Source organism: Electrona antarctica (assembly GCF_951216825.1).
Source record: "Electrona antarctica genome assembly, chromosome: 4".
NCBI classification, from domain to species: domain Eukaryota; kingdom Metazoa; phylum Chordata; class Actinopteri; order Myctophiformes; family Myctophidae; genus Electrona; species Electrona antarctica.
Genome location: NC_136809.1, coordinates 6536571 through 6551082, shown reverse-complemented (window position 1 = coordinate 6551082; position 14512 = coordinate 6536571).

Sequence of the window (14512 nt, the reverse complement as noted above, 5' to 3'; positions counted from 1 at the left end):
ACGCTATCTTTGTCTTTACATGTATAATTATGTGCTGCAATAATTATGTGCTGCCTGCAATACTCTTCTCATATACTGAAATCAACACTATCGTGTATTCAGTACATACGGTAGTGAGAGAAGAAGTCTTCAAAATCTGAATGTGTATTTAATTCACAAGGCACACGTACGCACGCACGCACGCACGCACGCACGCACGCACGCACGCACGCACGCACGCACGCACGCACGCACGCACGCACGCACGCACGCACGCACGCACGCACGCACGCACGCACGCACGCGCGCACGCACACACACACACACACACACACACACACACACACACACAGACAAGCCATAAAGTGTGATGAATGCATGTCAACATAAATCTTTCAGGACTAAAACACACTAAGTTTAGCACTGACCTCACACAGCCTGGAAGAGAGGCAGAATAACCACCTGACCTCTCCCAGAGCACACATGTGTTCAAGTCCAAGCGTCATGGCTTGTCTAGAGTAAAAAATAATATTAATAATATTAATGAATCCATTTTTAAATACCTTTTAGTATTATTTTGTTAACCCAGTTTGCACACTTATAGACTCAATCATCATCATCATTTTTCGACCGCATTTCACAATGCCACGCCAGACTTTCCGGTCCTTCATTGTCATCCCCAGTTCCTGCTTACTGATGCATGTGTCTGTGTGTCCCTATAGCGTGTGAAAACGTGTACGTCACCAAGAGGGGGGCGGCGTCTGAAAAGCTAGGGACGGCCCTCTCGTGGGCATTCAATTCTAGCCCACATCACTCAGAATAGAGTGACGGTGGCATGTTTTTGTAAATATTGAGCTCGTTCTTGGCGACAACATAGTGAACCAACACCAGGATGGATGGAAAGAATGTCGGGCCAAAATACATTACAAGGAAAATGTTGTGAACAAACACGGCTGTGCTTAGATACTTTGTTGAACGTTATGTCTCTGCGCCCGTGCGCCGATCCAAGCCATAATACGTCTTTTTGTAAACTCGTCAATCTGGGTTCCTTGATACTGTCTCCATGCTGGAAAGCTGAAAATCTAATTCCGTTTTCTGGCTCATTCCCTCGACGTGACCTGCTGTGGCACTTATTTACTGAGCAAGTCTGCACCATTGTGAGGTCAGTTTTAAAAAAAATAACGTCTACAAGCACACCTGATGGTCGCTCAATGTAAACAAACCAGACAAGCCAGCAATTATGGCGGCTGCTACCACGTGACACATATGTTGACGCCCTCTCCAGGAGATTTTGTTACACCCTATAGCGATGACATCAGGGAACGACAGTTTTCTACCTCTGGTCTGCTTTGAGGCAGGATTCCAGAGAAGAAGGGAAGATATAACCTCATTGTCAGCTCTGTAGCAGTGGCCGACAAACTGTGTTCTTCTGGATCAGCACTAGTGAATAAACACAGGGAAGGTTGCCGTATATTAGAGAAGTCAATGGGTGGCTCTTCCAAGAGAGATAAGATAAGGCCACAATGAAAATAAGCTGTCAACTTAAGCTTTATTGTGTTTCGTCCAGAATCGTCCTTTTGCCAGATATTGCAGTCAGTCAGCCAGCCAGCCAGTCAGTCAGTCAGTCAGCCAGTCAGCCAGCCAGTCAGTCAGTCAGTCAGTCAGCCAGTCAGCCAGCCAGTCAGCCAGCCAGCCAGCCAGCCAGCCAGTCAGCCAGCCAGCCAGTCAGTCAGCCAGCCAGTCAGCCAGCCAGCCAGCCAGCCAGCCAGCCAGTCAGCCAGCCAGTCAGTCAGCCAGCCAGTCAGCCAGCCAGCCAGCCAGTCAGTCAGTCAGTCAGTCAGCCAGCCAGCCAGTCAGTCAGTCAGTCAGTCAGTCAGTCAGTCAGTCAGCCAGCCAGCCAGTCAGTCAGTCAGTCAGTCAGTCAGTCAGTCAGTCAGTCAGTCAGTCAGTCAGTCAGTCAGTCAGCCAGTCAGTCAGTCAGTCAGTCAGCCAGCCAGCCAGCCAGCCAGCCAGCCAGCCAGCCAGTCAGTCAGCCAGTCAGCCAGCCAGCCAGTCTGTCAGCCAGTCAGCCAGTCAGTCAGAGTTCTCAGAGAGTGATCCCATCCAGGACGGGATCCCATTTTGGCCGCGCTACGAGCTCGTAAATCTGCTATTTTTTGAAAAATCGTGAAAATCTTTGAATATATATTCTTTCACAGCGCAACGTCTTTAACTCAAATCTGCTTCTTGGGGGTCCCTGGAAAAACATCTTTTCAGATTGGAGTCATGGCCAAATGACAAAGTTTGGGGTTCCTTCACACGGTGAAATAGTTTGAGCAACACAGATACAGAAACATGAGGTTTTTCAGAAAACTGTCATGAATTATTTTAATTTTGACCTCAGGTCTTAATGGATTAAGTTAATTTGGTTACATTTGTACGGTCTCAGAGTTAAATTGAATGTAATGAACACTGAATTAATGCCTATATAGTTATTATATATGAGCACATCATATAATACGCTCATAATGCATTATAGACTTGACCTTGATGTACAGTCTTACCGATATCTGTACTGTGTGCTCTTGCTTGTGATGTATTGTACAGTACGAGGCTCGCATGCAGACTGAGCCCTGAGGCTTCCACTTCTCTGACCTGCTGTGCGGATTGACTATGTGTCAGTCCACCTACTTTCCAACCTCCACCCCCGAGTCTAGCTACGTCTAATTCAATTAGGCGTGTTCAGATCTTTATTTTTTTGTACGTGTATACGTCTCTTGCTTTATTTAGTCTTAACCCATCCCTTTTGGTGTTAATTATAGCATTATGTTATACTTTAGCTATTGAAAAATAGCAGATCTACTAAGCTCGTAGCGCGGCACGAGCTTGTAGATCTGCTATTTTTTGAAAATTTGTGACAATATGGCGCAAATCTTTGAATATATATTATTTCAGAGCGAACTTTTTTTAACTCAAATCTTTGCTTCTGGGGGGGGGGGGGGTCCCTGGAACAACATATTTTCAGATGGGGGTCTGCAGCCAAATACATTTAATTCTGGGGGTCCTTGACATGAAAATGTTTGAGAACCACTGACAGTTTTTCAGAAAACCGTCAGGATTTTGCAGAATCGTCTTCAGGCCTAAATGGTTTAAGTTTCTTTCACACAATGCTTCTCTGCCCATGTGCATGGGAAGCATCTCCAATGCTTCTCTGCCCATGTGCATGGGAAGCATCTCCAATGCTTCTCTGCCCATGTGCATGGTCTGTATAGTTGCTTCTCTGCCCATGTGCATGGTCTGTATAGTTGCTTCTCTGCCCATGTGCATGGTCTGTATAGTTGCTTCTCTGCCCATGTGCATGGTCTGTAGTTGCTGTATAGTTGCTTCTCTGCCCATGTGCATGGTCTGTAGTTGCTGTATAGTTGCTTCTCTGCCCATGTGCATGGTCTGTAGTTGCTGTATAGTTGCTTCTCTGCCCATGTGCATGGTCTGTAGTTGCTGTATAGTTGCTTCTCTGCCCATGTGCATGGTCTGTAGTTGCTGTATAGTTGCTTCTCTGCCCATGTGCATGGTCTGTAGTTGCTGTATAGTTGCTTCTCTGCCCATGTGCATGGTCTGTATAGTTGCTGTTGGCCCTTCTCTGCCCATGTGCATGGTCTGTATAGTTGCTGTTGGCCCTTCTCTGCCCATGTGCATGGTCTGTATAGTTGCTGTTGGCCCTTCTCTGCCCATGTGCATGGTCTGTATAGTTGCTGTTGGCCCTGAACGTTGAATGTTCCTTTTTTGTTATTATTACATTTACTGCCGAAGCCGCGATATCGCGGCTTTATAAGCTTTATATGTCAATATTTTAGAGTTTTAGGGCAGTATTATGCGTGTACCAGGTCTTATTACTTAACTTAAGACCTGGAGGCGTGGTCAATGATGTTTGGCCACTCAGAATAGCCAAATGGCATTGACCACGCCTCCATGTCTTAAGTTAAGTCATAAGACCTGGTACTTAAGACACGCATAATACTGCCCTTAGAGTTTTATTAGGATCCCCATTAGCTGGTGCATAGCAGCAGCTGATCTAATGCAATATGAAACGGCTATACGCTGAAAACAAACCTTTAAGGTGGTTGCACACTGGACGCGTTTTTGGGAAAACCGATGGAGAAACGCTGCTAAAAATCCGAAAAACGCGCTCTGTGTGCAGGGACCTTTAGTCCTTTCCCGGTTGCTTGGCAACACCTTTGTCACCCCCAGCACAAGAACGAGTGCGCGCGTGCCATAAGCCAAATTCCAATAGCCACTCGCTCACTCACACTCGCTCACTCCAGCATGGCAAAACTTATGGTGAAAATTGGTGACCTGCCGAAATATGTAACCATCTTGTGGAGGACATGGAGGTCTTTAAATATGTGGCCTGAATACGGACCGCTAGGTTGAACTCTGCATTGCATTCGGACACTGACGTTATGTGATCGTCTACACGATTATCACATATTTCAGCAGGTCACCAATTTCACCGTAACACCACCATGCTAGAGTGAGTGAGCAAGTGAAGGTGTATGCAGTACTATGTGTACTATATGTAAACTCTTGAGAACTTCCAGCCATTCAGTTGCAAAAAAATATATATATTTTCTTTTCTTTTTTTGAAAATAATTTGGGGACCCCCCAAAATAGTTTGGCGACCCCCCCGAGGGGTCGCGACCCACAGGTTGAGAACCCCTGATGTAAACTATGCTTTCACCCTTGGGATAGAAAGCTAAGCCACGTCTAACCCATTCTGGACGGAAACCCCTTTTGGTGTTTTAAGCATACTTAGCTGTTGGAAAAATATATATATTTTTGAAAAATCGTGAAAACGTGGTGCAAAACTTTGAATAATATATTCTTTCAGAGCGTTAATGTTTTTAACTCAAATCTTGTCAATTGATTTTTGGGGTCCTTGACATGAAATAGTTTAAAAACCACTGACATGGTTTTTCAGAAAACTATCAGGATTTAGAAGACATTTTGTAAGAATCGTCCTTGTTTAAATGGGGTTAAAAGCAAAAGTCATTTTGGACGATTGGAGAGAAAAAAGAAAGAAAGAAAAAAAAACCCACACTGTGAAAAGCTCTTTCAGCTGGCTGACTGAGGCCCAACTTTATGGACCAGGAACCAAAGCCCCTCAACGTGGTGACATTCTCACACAGTGTTGAAAAGGTCTGGAAGACAAAGAGGCTTTGCATCTCAGCCGGCTTAATTCAGAAGGGCTTTGACATAAATTGTTATTTGAAACTGCTGTTAGTCATCGTAGAACACATGTATGTTCGCACGCACTCAACGCACGCACACATGCACGCACGCACGCAACGCACGCATGCAACGCACGCACGCACGCAACGCACGCAATTCACGCACGAACGCAACACACGCACGCACGCACGCACGCAACACACGTACGCACGCACGCAACACACGCACGCACGCAACACACGCACGCACGCACGCACGCAACACACGTACGCACGCACGCATGCAACACACGTACGCACGCACGCACGCAACACACGCACGCACGCAACGCACGCACGCACGCACGCACGCACGCACGCACGCACGCACGCACGCACGCACGCACGCACGCACACTCACACACAGTCTGCCTAATCATCTGACAACAAGGAGGACATTGTGCTGCTGCGTTTTGAATTTAGCACCAAGGGGTTGGGGAAGAGGGGGGGGGGGGGGGGGGGGTGCATCTTAGCGATCAAAGACTTTCTCTCCGACATGCTTCACAAGAAGCCCCGTATCACAAGCCTAACATGCGGTGGTGTGGCGCAACACAGAGGAATGCCGTTGTGTGTCCAAAGACAGCATTTTAGTCAGATGAGATGACCTGCCTTTTCCAGCAGAACAAACGTTATATTCAGAGCGGGGGGAAGGAACATGTCTGCAGGGCCAGGGGAAAGTGTTTGCATGGTTGCCATGTGACTGAAAGCTGTTATGGTAAAGAAAGAAAGAAAGAAAGAAAGAAAGAAATAGAAATGCCGATGTATCGGAATTGGCAGCATATGGAAGGAAGGACAGAGGCAGTATTGTTGTCTCAAGTGCAAAACTTCTCCGCGGGAACTCTATACTTGGGAAGGTGTTTGAGCAGAGCTCATAAAAGGACGGTGCAGTCCGGAATGCCACGATTGCTTTTGTAGTAGTACATTTGTATGTACATTACATTATATCACAGTTGCCATGAAGTCTATAATCTTTAATTTACAATTTAGGCATTTAGCAGACGCTCTTTATCCAGAGCGATTTACAGTAAGCAGGAACAATACAAGGAAATTATAATAGATCAAATCAATACATCAGATGAAACACATAACACAATAGTCATCACGAATCAAACAATACATCCAATAAAATACATAGAAATAGTCATTATCAAACAATACATCCAATAAAATACATAGCAATGCTCATCACGAATCATAAACAAGCTAAGAACCATATCTGTCTAACAGCAGATTATCTGTGCAGTGACGTTATAGAGTGCTAAGTCTACATAAAATGCTAAGTTATAAATCTAATAAAATGCTAAACGCCTAATAATGACATAAGTTTAGCCTTTGCATACACCTGTGTAAGGTCGTCGAGGCAAGTGCAGCTATACGGATATAGACGGAGTCTGAAGAGGTGGGTTTTCAGACTACGGCGGCAGATTGGGAGTGACAGAGTCTGCGGTTCTGATTGTTGCAATGGGAAGTTCATTGCATTGTTGTTGGAGCCAGAAGGGAGAAGAGCCTGGGACGTGTGGAGCGGCTTTTTTAGTGATTGTGAATGTTCTGCCAAGCCTCCCTGCGTTGGCTGATCTGAGCACTATTTTCTTCATACATTTGTCTTTATTTAGCCTATGTCTGACAGATTCCTCCGGCTGCAACTTAACCCATTTTGGGCGGGAACCCCTTTTGGTGTTTTAAACATTGTTATAATTTAGCTATTGAAAAATAGCAGATCTACAAGCTCATAGCTTTTAGGTCTGCTATTTTTGAAAAACCGTGAAAATGTGGCACAAATTTGGAATTTATATTTTTTCAGAACGGACGTTTTTAACTCAAATATTTGCCTCTTGGGGGGGTCCATGGAACAACATATTTTCAGATGTGGGCCGGAGGCATATTTACATATAATTTTTGGGGTCCTTGACATGAAATATTGAGCACCACGGATATAGAAACTGGGTGAGGTTTTTCAGAAAAAAATATATTTTAAAATATTTTTTTTCAACGTCAGGCCTAAATGGGTTAAAGGTTGCTGTCAGGCAGAAACTTCCATATTCTCTAACTTTTTGTGTTTTTTTTCATAAATTAATGCCCTACAGCAGGGGTTCTCAACCCGTGGGTCGCGACCCCTCGGGGGGTCGCCAAATTATTTTGGGGGGTCCCCAAAATATAATTAAAAAAAAAGATTTTTTTTTTTTATTTTATTTTCACGATTTTTCAAAAATAGCAGACCTACAAGTTCATAGCGCGCCACTCGGTGGCGCGCTATGAGCTTGTAGATCTGCTATTTTTAAATAGCTAAATTATAACAATGCTTAAAACACCAAAAGGGGTTCCCGCCCAAAATGGTTTGTATGGTTATTGTAGCAGTCAATTTATATTGGGGGTCGGGAGAGGGCGGGGCGGGGGTCCCGAGACATTGCCAAAGCATGTACCTACAGTACAGTACCTACAGTTATTGATCATATACAGAATATCACACAAAAGCATCAAAAGTAGCAGATCCACAAATTCGAAGAATCTGTATTGAGGGAATTGTTTTATTGTATACACTAATTAGTAATTAGCACTAGTATATAACACACTTCACACACTTACAGTAATACATATTTTCCCACCTGATTTCTTTATTACTATTGCTTCTTTGATTTCATTATTTATGAGAGAGGAGGGGGGGGGGGGGGGGGGGAGAGAGAGAGAGAGAGAGAGAGAGATTGTGTAGTTAACTTTTCAACTCCTGTAAGCTTACTTTCAAATTTAATTATATTTGAATAAATTGCTGTTAGCCTACTTGTCGCAAATGTTTTCATACAAAGTGAATGCAAAACATTGACTTTCAAAAGTGTATACCAAGCTAACCTCTCTTATATGGATTTCTGACAGAAAATGCACAATCTGTTATAGTTTCACAAGATAGTCTTCCCTCAAAGGAGGGGGGGGAGGAGAGAGAGAGAGAGAGAGAGAGAGAGAGAGACAGAGAGAGAGACAGAGAGAGAGACAGAGAGAGAGAGGGAGAGAGGGAGAGAGAGAGAGAGAGACTTGCATGAGCGCCGCATGCAAATAAACTTGTTGAATCACGGGGTTCGATCCTCCTGACGTACGTGTTCGCCACAGCGTCCTTGAGGCAGTGAACGGTGAATTCCTATGGGCTTCCAGGACCACTCAGATTGTGTGACCTTGGTGTGTGTCTCCTCTGCTGCTCTTCCTGACTAAAATGCATACGAGTGTATCTGCGATTTGCTCCGAGGGATTATGCTAAATGAATCCTTAAACCATTCTGAACGGGAACCCGTTGTGGTGTTTTAATCATTGTTGTGCTTTAGCTATTGAAAAATAGCAGACCTACAAGCTCGTAGCGCGGCACTCGGTGCCGCGCTACGAGCTTGTAGATCTGCTATTTTTGAAAAATCTTGAAAATGTTCATGGCGCAAATCTTTGAATGTATATTCTTTCAGAGCCAACGTTTTTAACTCAACTCTTTGCATCTGGGGGGGTTCCTGGAATAACGTATTTTCAGTATTTACATATGATTTTTGGGGTCCTTGACATGAAAAAAGGTTGAGCACCACTGATATAGAAACACGAGGTATTTCGGAAAACTGTCTTAGAAGACATTTGTAGAATCGGCCTCAGGTCTAAATTGGTTAATTACATTAGGAGTCTGGTTTATACCAGAAGTGTTTTAATTACATTAGGAGTCTGGTTTATACCAGAAGTGTTTTAATTACATTACGAGTCTGGTTTATACCAGAAGTGTTTTAATTACATTAGGAGTCTGGTTTATACCAGAAGTGTTTTAATTACATTAGGATTCTGGTTTATACCAGAAGTGTTTTAATTACATTAGGAGTCTGGTTTATACCAGAAGTGTTTTAATTACATTAGGAGTCTGGTTTATACCAGAAGTGTTTTGATTACATTAGGAGTCTGGTTTATACCAGAAGTGTTTTCGAGCTCATATTAATGATGTCTGTCTCAGTCATCTCCCGTTATAAAGTCAACCTGGAGGGAAAACCAAATGCATTCCTTGATCTGAGCCTTGATCATTACTGTATAGGGGGGTAAATCAACCTAATCCACTCGTTATACCTGTGTGAATTCATTACACTGAATTCATCGGGTGAGTTAAATATCATGGACTGTTCGATGGTTGACATCATGAAGCAATAGAGCGTCGCAGTCCCGCCCCCCTTCCATGACGACGCCAGGCCCAGGAAATGAATCACAATGCATTTTTCCCGTAGACATTTCAAAAAGTATTTATTTAAAGACCTTTTTAAGCGTCGTACGAAGCCAACTCGAGTCGTGACAAGTCATGACAACACACACAATGTTTTGGACCAAACAAATTATTACATAGAAGAAAAACAACAAAAAAAGTGTTGTAACCTGCCTTTTTTTCCTACTTTCTAATTCTTTGTTTGGCCCGTTGTCATGATTTTGTCACGACAAGAGTTGGCTTTGTCCGCGGCGTAAACGTCTTTAAATAAATACTTTCTGAAATGTCTATGAGGAAAATTAACGGAGAATCATTTCCTGGGCCCTGGTAGGGGACTGCGACGCTCTATAGGCTATACTTGTTATTAGAGATGTCTCGATACTGTATCGGACAAGTATCGGTATCGGCCCTTATTTGGTCATATTGGTATAGGCGGATATGCCAGTCTAACCACCGAGCCGACACAGGGGTATAAGGGGTTGACACTATAGCAGGTGAATAAAATGTTGGGGCATGTGGAGTTTGCTTTGGAGTTGCCCAAACTGCAAGTTCACATTTGATTGAGGAGTCTGCTATAAACACAACACGAGATAGCCTATATAGCTATAAACACAACACGAGATAGCCTATATAGCTAGATAGCTGAACACAACACGAGATCACAACACTGGTATCGTATGCGGTGTCGGTATCGGCTAACACAGACATTGTGGTATCGGGATCGGATCGGGAACGAGACATCCCTACTTGTTATCCAGTGGTCTTCTTGTAAAGCATCACATTTTATGTATTTTTTGTTTGTTGTAAACTGCTGAGTTCGTTCTTCATCTTAATTTAATTTTAATAAACTGAAAGATTATGCCATTGAACCTGGGCAATATTCATTTACACTATATAATTTTTTTATTTTCTTATTGTATTGTATTGTATTGTATTGTATTGTATCATATTTATTTTTGTCTAGTTTTGTTTCATTTGTTGTCTTAATTGTTTGTATGATTCTTTTATTGACATTCTCAAGCATTCCTGTGAGCTAAAACTGAAAAAAGCCATACAATTTGCACATAAAAAAAAATAAACCGAAAGATTATGTGTGGAAGGTGCAATTCCCCTCCATACCGATACCCTTAATTGGTGTCACAAAAGAGTGATGCTAGATTTATTAAAATTACACATTGCCATGTATCACCTTAACACATTTGAGATACCGGTACTTAAGTACCTTCTCCAAAACTCAAAATTGCTGCTTCAGTGTCAGCAAGAGGAAACGAATAGCCAATTATTTGACGGGAGGATTAATTTATGTATTTAATGTATCTGTTTGTTTGTTTGTTTGTTCATTCATTCATTCATTCATCCATCCATCCATCCATTCATTCATTCATTCATTCTGTCTCTTTGATTAAAGCACATGTATAATTGCCTTGGACACCTCCAATATGGACACTGAAAACAAATGATCTTTTGAGAACGATTGTTGACCTACTTAAAGTCTGTGACTTCAGCGCTCGCTGTTTGGCAATTCCAACTGCCATTAGGAGCAGAAATCCCATCCAGATGGTTGGTCAGGTGAACAGGCTGGTTTCAGTTTAAATCCCATCCAGATGGTTGGTCAGGTGAACAGGCTGGTTTCAGTTTAAATCCCATCCAGATGGTTGGTCAGGTGAACAGGCTGGTTTCATCCAGATGGTTGGCCAGGTGAACAGGCTGGTTTCATCCAGATGGTTGGTCAGGTGAACAGGCTGGTTTCATCCAGATGGTTGGTCAGGTGAACAGGCTGGTTTCATCCACATGGTTGGTCAGGTGAACAGGCTGGTTCCATCCAGATGGTTGGTCAGGTGAACAGGCTGGTTTCATCCAGATGGTTGGTCAGGTGAACAGGCTGGTTTCATCCAGATGGTTGGTCAGGTGAACAGGCTGGTTTCATCCAGATGGTTGGTCAGGTGAACAGGCTGGTTTCATCCACATGGTTGGTCAGGTGAACAGGCTGGTTTCATCCAGATGGTTGGTCAGGTGAACAGGCTGGTTTCATCCAGATGGTTGGTCAGGTGAACAGGCTGGTTCCATCCAGATGGTTGGTCAGGTGAACAGGCTGGTTTCATCCAGATGGTTGGTCAGGTGAACAGGCTGGTTTCATCCAGATGGTTGGTCAGGTGAACAGGCTGGTTTCATCCAGATGGTTGGTCAGGTGAACAGGCTGGTTTCATCCAGATGGTTGGTCAGGTGAACAGGCTGGTTTCATCCAGATGGTTGGTCAGGTGAACAGGCTGGTTTCAATATGGGTCAGATTACTTGTGATGCAAATTTAAACGGCTGACCACTGGAGTCACAGATTTCAACAGGTCACCATGTGTGGCCTGTATGGAAACGTGACATAAGGGCGAGAAGCGACCTCGCCCTTTACGCATCCGCCTCGTTGACGGCAGACGGCTGGGCGGAAGGCATGGCCTGGCGCTTTGGCACGGGGGATCCGGGGGTGGGGGGGGGGGGGGGGGATCGACATGGAATGAATTCTGCACTGACCATACTTAAGGAGCATGTCTTGAGTGTAGTGTACAGGGTTTGATGAGGTCAGATCAACATATGGAATATCAGAACAGGTCAGCTCCATTATATGGAGATCTAAGGGTATCAGCGGGGACATTGTCTTGAGTGTACAGGGTTTGATGAGGCCTTAATTTTCGCTGTTTGGAAAATCCTGGTGGTGACGGTCCTGAAAAATGTGGGATTCCCTTCTTACATGTCCCGGGACCGGTACCGCTGGTCGGACCGGTACCGCTGGTCGGACCGGTACCGCTGGTCGGACCGGTACCGCTGGTCGGGAACCTCTTCTCAACACCATCGTGATTTCATAACAGTCCGTTAGTTTCCCTTTCATACACACGCACAGCCCGACACATTGTAATCGCTTCGTTCTTAGTTTATCTCCACAACTATGCTACTGCACGCCATGACATCCAAAGCAGAGATGTACAAACTACTTAGTGGAATATAGGCCTATACTAGCCCCCCATCTGTGACCTGACCTCGCCCACGTAGCTCCAGGACTCATCACAGGTCACATAGCGTTACCATCCAGGACTTGAGGCAGGCGCCAGGAGATATTTTATTTTTGACCTATTTTCCATGACGTTGTGTGCTGCAAATACAAAGGTATTCGCATGCGCTCTGGCAGAAGGCAGTGTAGTGAAAATGGGGGGTGGTACAATTAGCATTATATACCACTGTGAAGCAACCTTTTGAATGTGGTATTTTGATAGCCTGTGTGTTGTATTTTAAAATAGGCACACTCTTCTTTGACACCCACTGCCGATTGGGAGTTCCCTTCCATGTTTTTATGACATATACTATAGCTCTTAGAGGGAGGTGAGCCGCATCTACACTAGTCTGTCTGTCTGTCTGTCTGTCTGTCTGTCTGTCTGTCTGTCTGTCTGTCTGTCTATTGAAAAATAGCAGATCTACAAGCTCATGGCGAGCCACCGAGTGGCGCGCTACGAGCTTGTAGGTCTGCTATTTTTGAAAAGTCGTGAAAATGTGGCGCAAATCTTTGAATATGGATTTCAGAGCGAACATTTTTAACTAAAATATTGGCTTCTGGGGGGTACTGGAACTACATATTTTGAGATGGGGGTCCGTGGCACAATGGAAATAATTCTGGGGGTCCTTGACATGAAAAAGGTTGAGCACCGCTGACATATAGAAACATGGGTTTTTCAGATTTTTTTTTTTATCGACTTCAGTCCAAAATGGGTTAATTAAGCTACTGTATAGTACAGTATATGAACAGCAAATCAAGGCAGAGCGGAAACAAAATAAAGTAATGTTATTGCTATATAGATGCCGTTCTGTGTGTGCAGTACGTACGCATATGTGTACATGTGTACAGTGGTGGAAAGTAATAAACTACATGTACTTTGGTATGATCTGCTATGTGAACTGTTTATGTGTACTGTCTCACTGTTTAATGTACTGTCTATGCTGCAACCCAATTTCCCCTTCGGGGACACTAAATAAACTTGAACCTTGAACCTTGTGTGTGTGTGTGTGTGTGTGTGTGTGTGTGTGTGTGTGTGTGTGTGTGTGTGTGTGTGTGTGTGTGTGTGTGTGTGTGTGTGTGTGTGTGTGTGTGTGTGTGTGTGTGTGTGTGTGTGTGTGTGTGTGTGTGTGTGTGTGCGCGCGCGCGCAGGCCCGTTTACTTGTAGACCAAAACGAGCCTGCTTATCTACAGCGCACACACACACACACACACACACACACACAGCGAGGCTGCTTATAGGCTAGACTTAGAAGTAATATATATATGTATATGTCATTTCAGCCATATGACAATAGCAGATCTACAAGCTCACAATGGGTTGCGATGCATTGTGAGTGAGCTTGTAGATCGGCTATTTTCAAATGATCTTTAACAGATTTTGAACTTGTGGAATGAGACATTCTGCACAATGAGTACTTTTACTTTCGGTACTAAGTATATTTTTGATGCTGATACTTTTGTACTTTTACTCAAGTACATTTTGAATATGGGACTATGGCACTCTCTTAAACACGCACGCATGCACGCACGCACGCACGCACGCACGCACGCACGCACGCATGCACGCACGCACGCACGCATGCACGCACACTTTCAATCTTGCAAACCTATTTTGCAAGGTCAATAGGTCATTAAGCTAAAAGTTCAAGATTTGTCCAAAAACTTTGGGATATAACAAACAGCCGATCTACAAACTCACAGTAGGCAAACCTCCTGATCTACAAGCTCACAGTAATCAATCTTCAAGCCGATCTACAAGCTCACAGTTGTCATAATATAAGATGCGGCACCTTGTGAGCTTGTAGATCTGCTATTTTGACCAGCGTACTTTAGCACGGCAGTAGTATTAGATAGCAGTATTACATATGGCATTTCATTTTTATTGTGTGTGAAAAGATTAATACAAAGATTTCCACATGACAGAGATGTTAGTTAGTTAGTTATTTTCATTTATTGACCCCATGTGGAAATTTGTCTTCGGTCTCAACAGTAAAAAACAAACAGTTACAACAACAGCAACAACACTTACACAATAATTTTCTCATA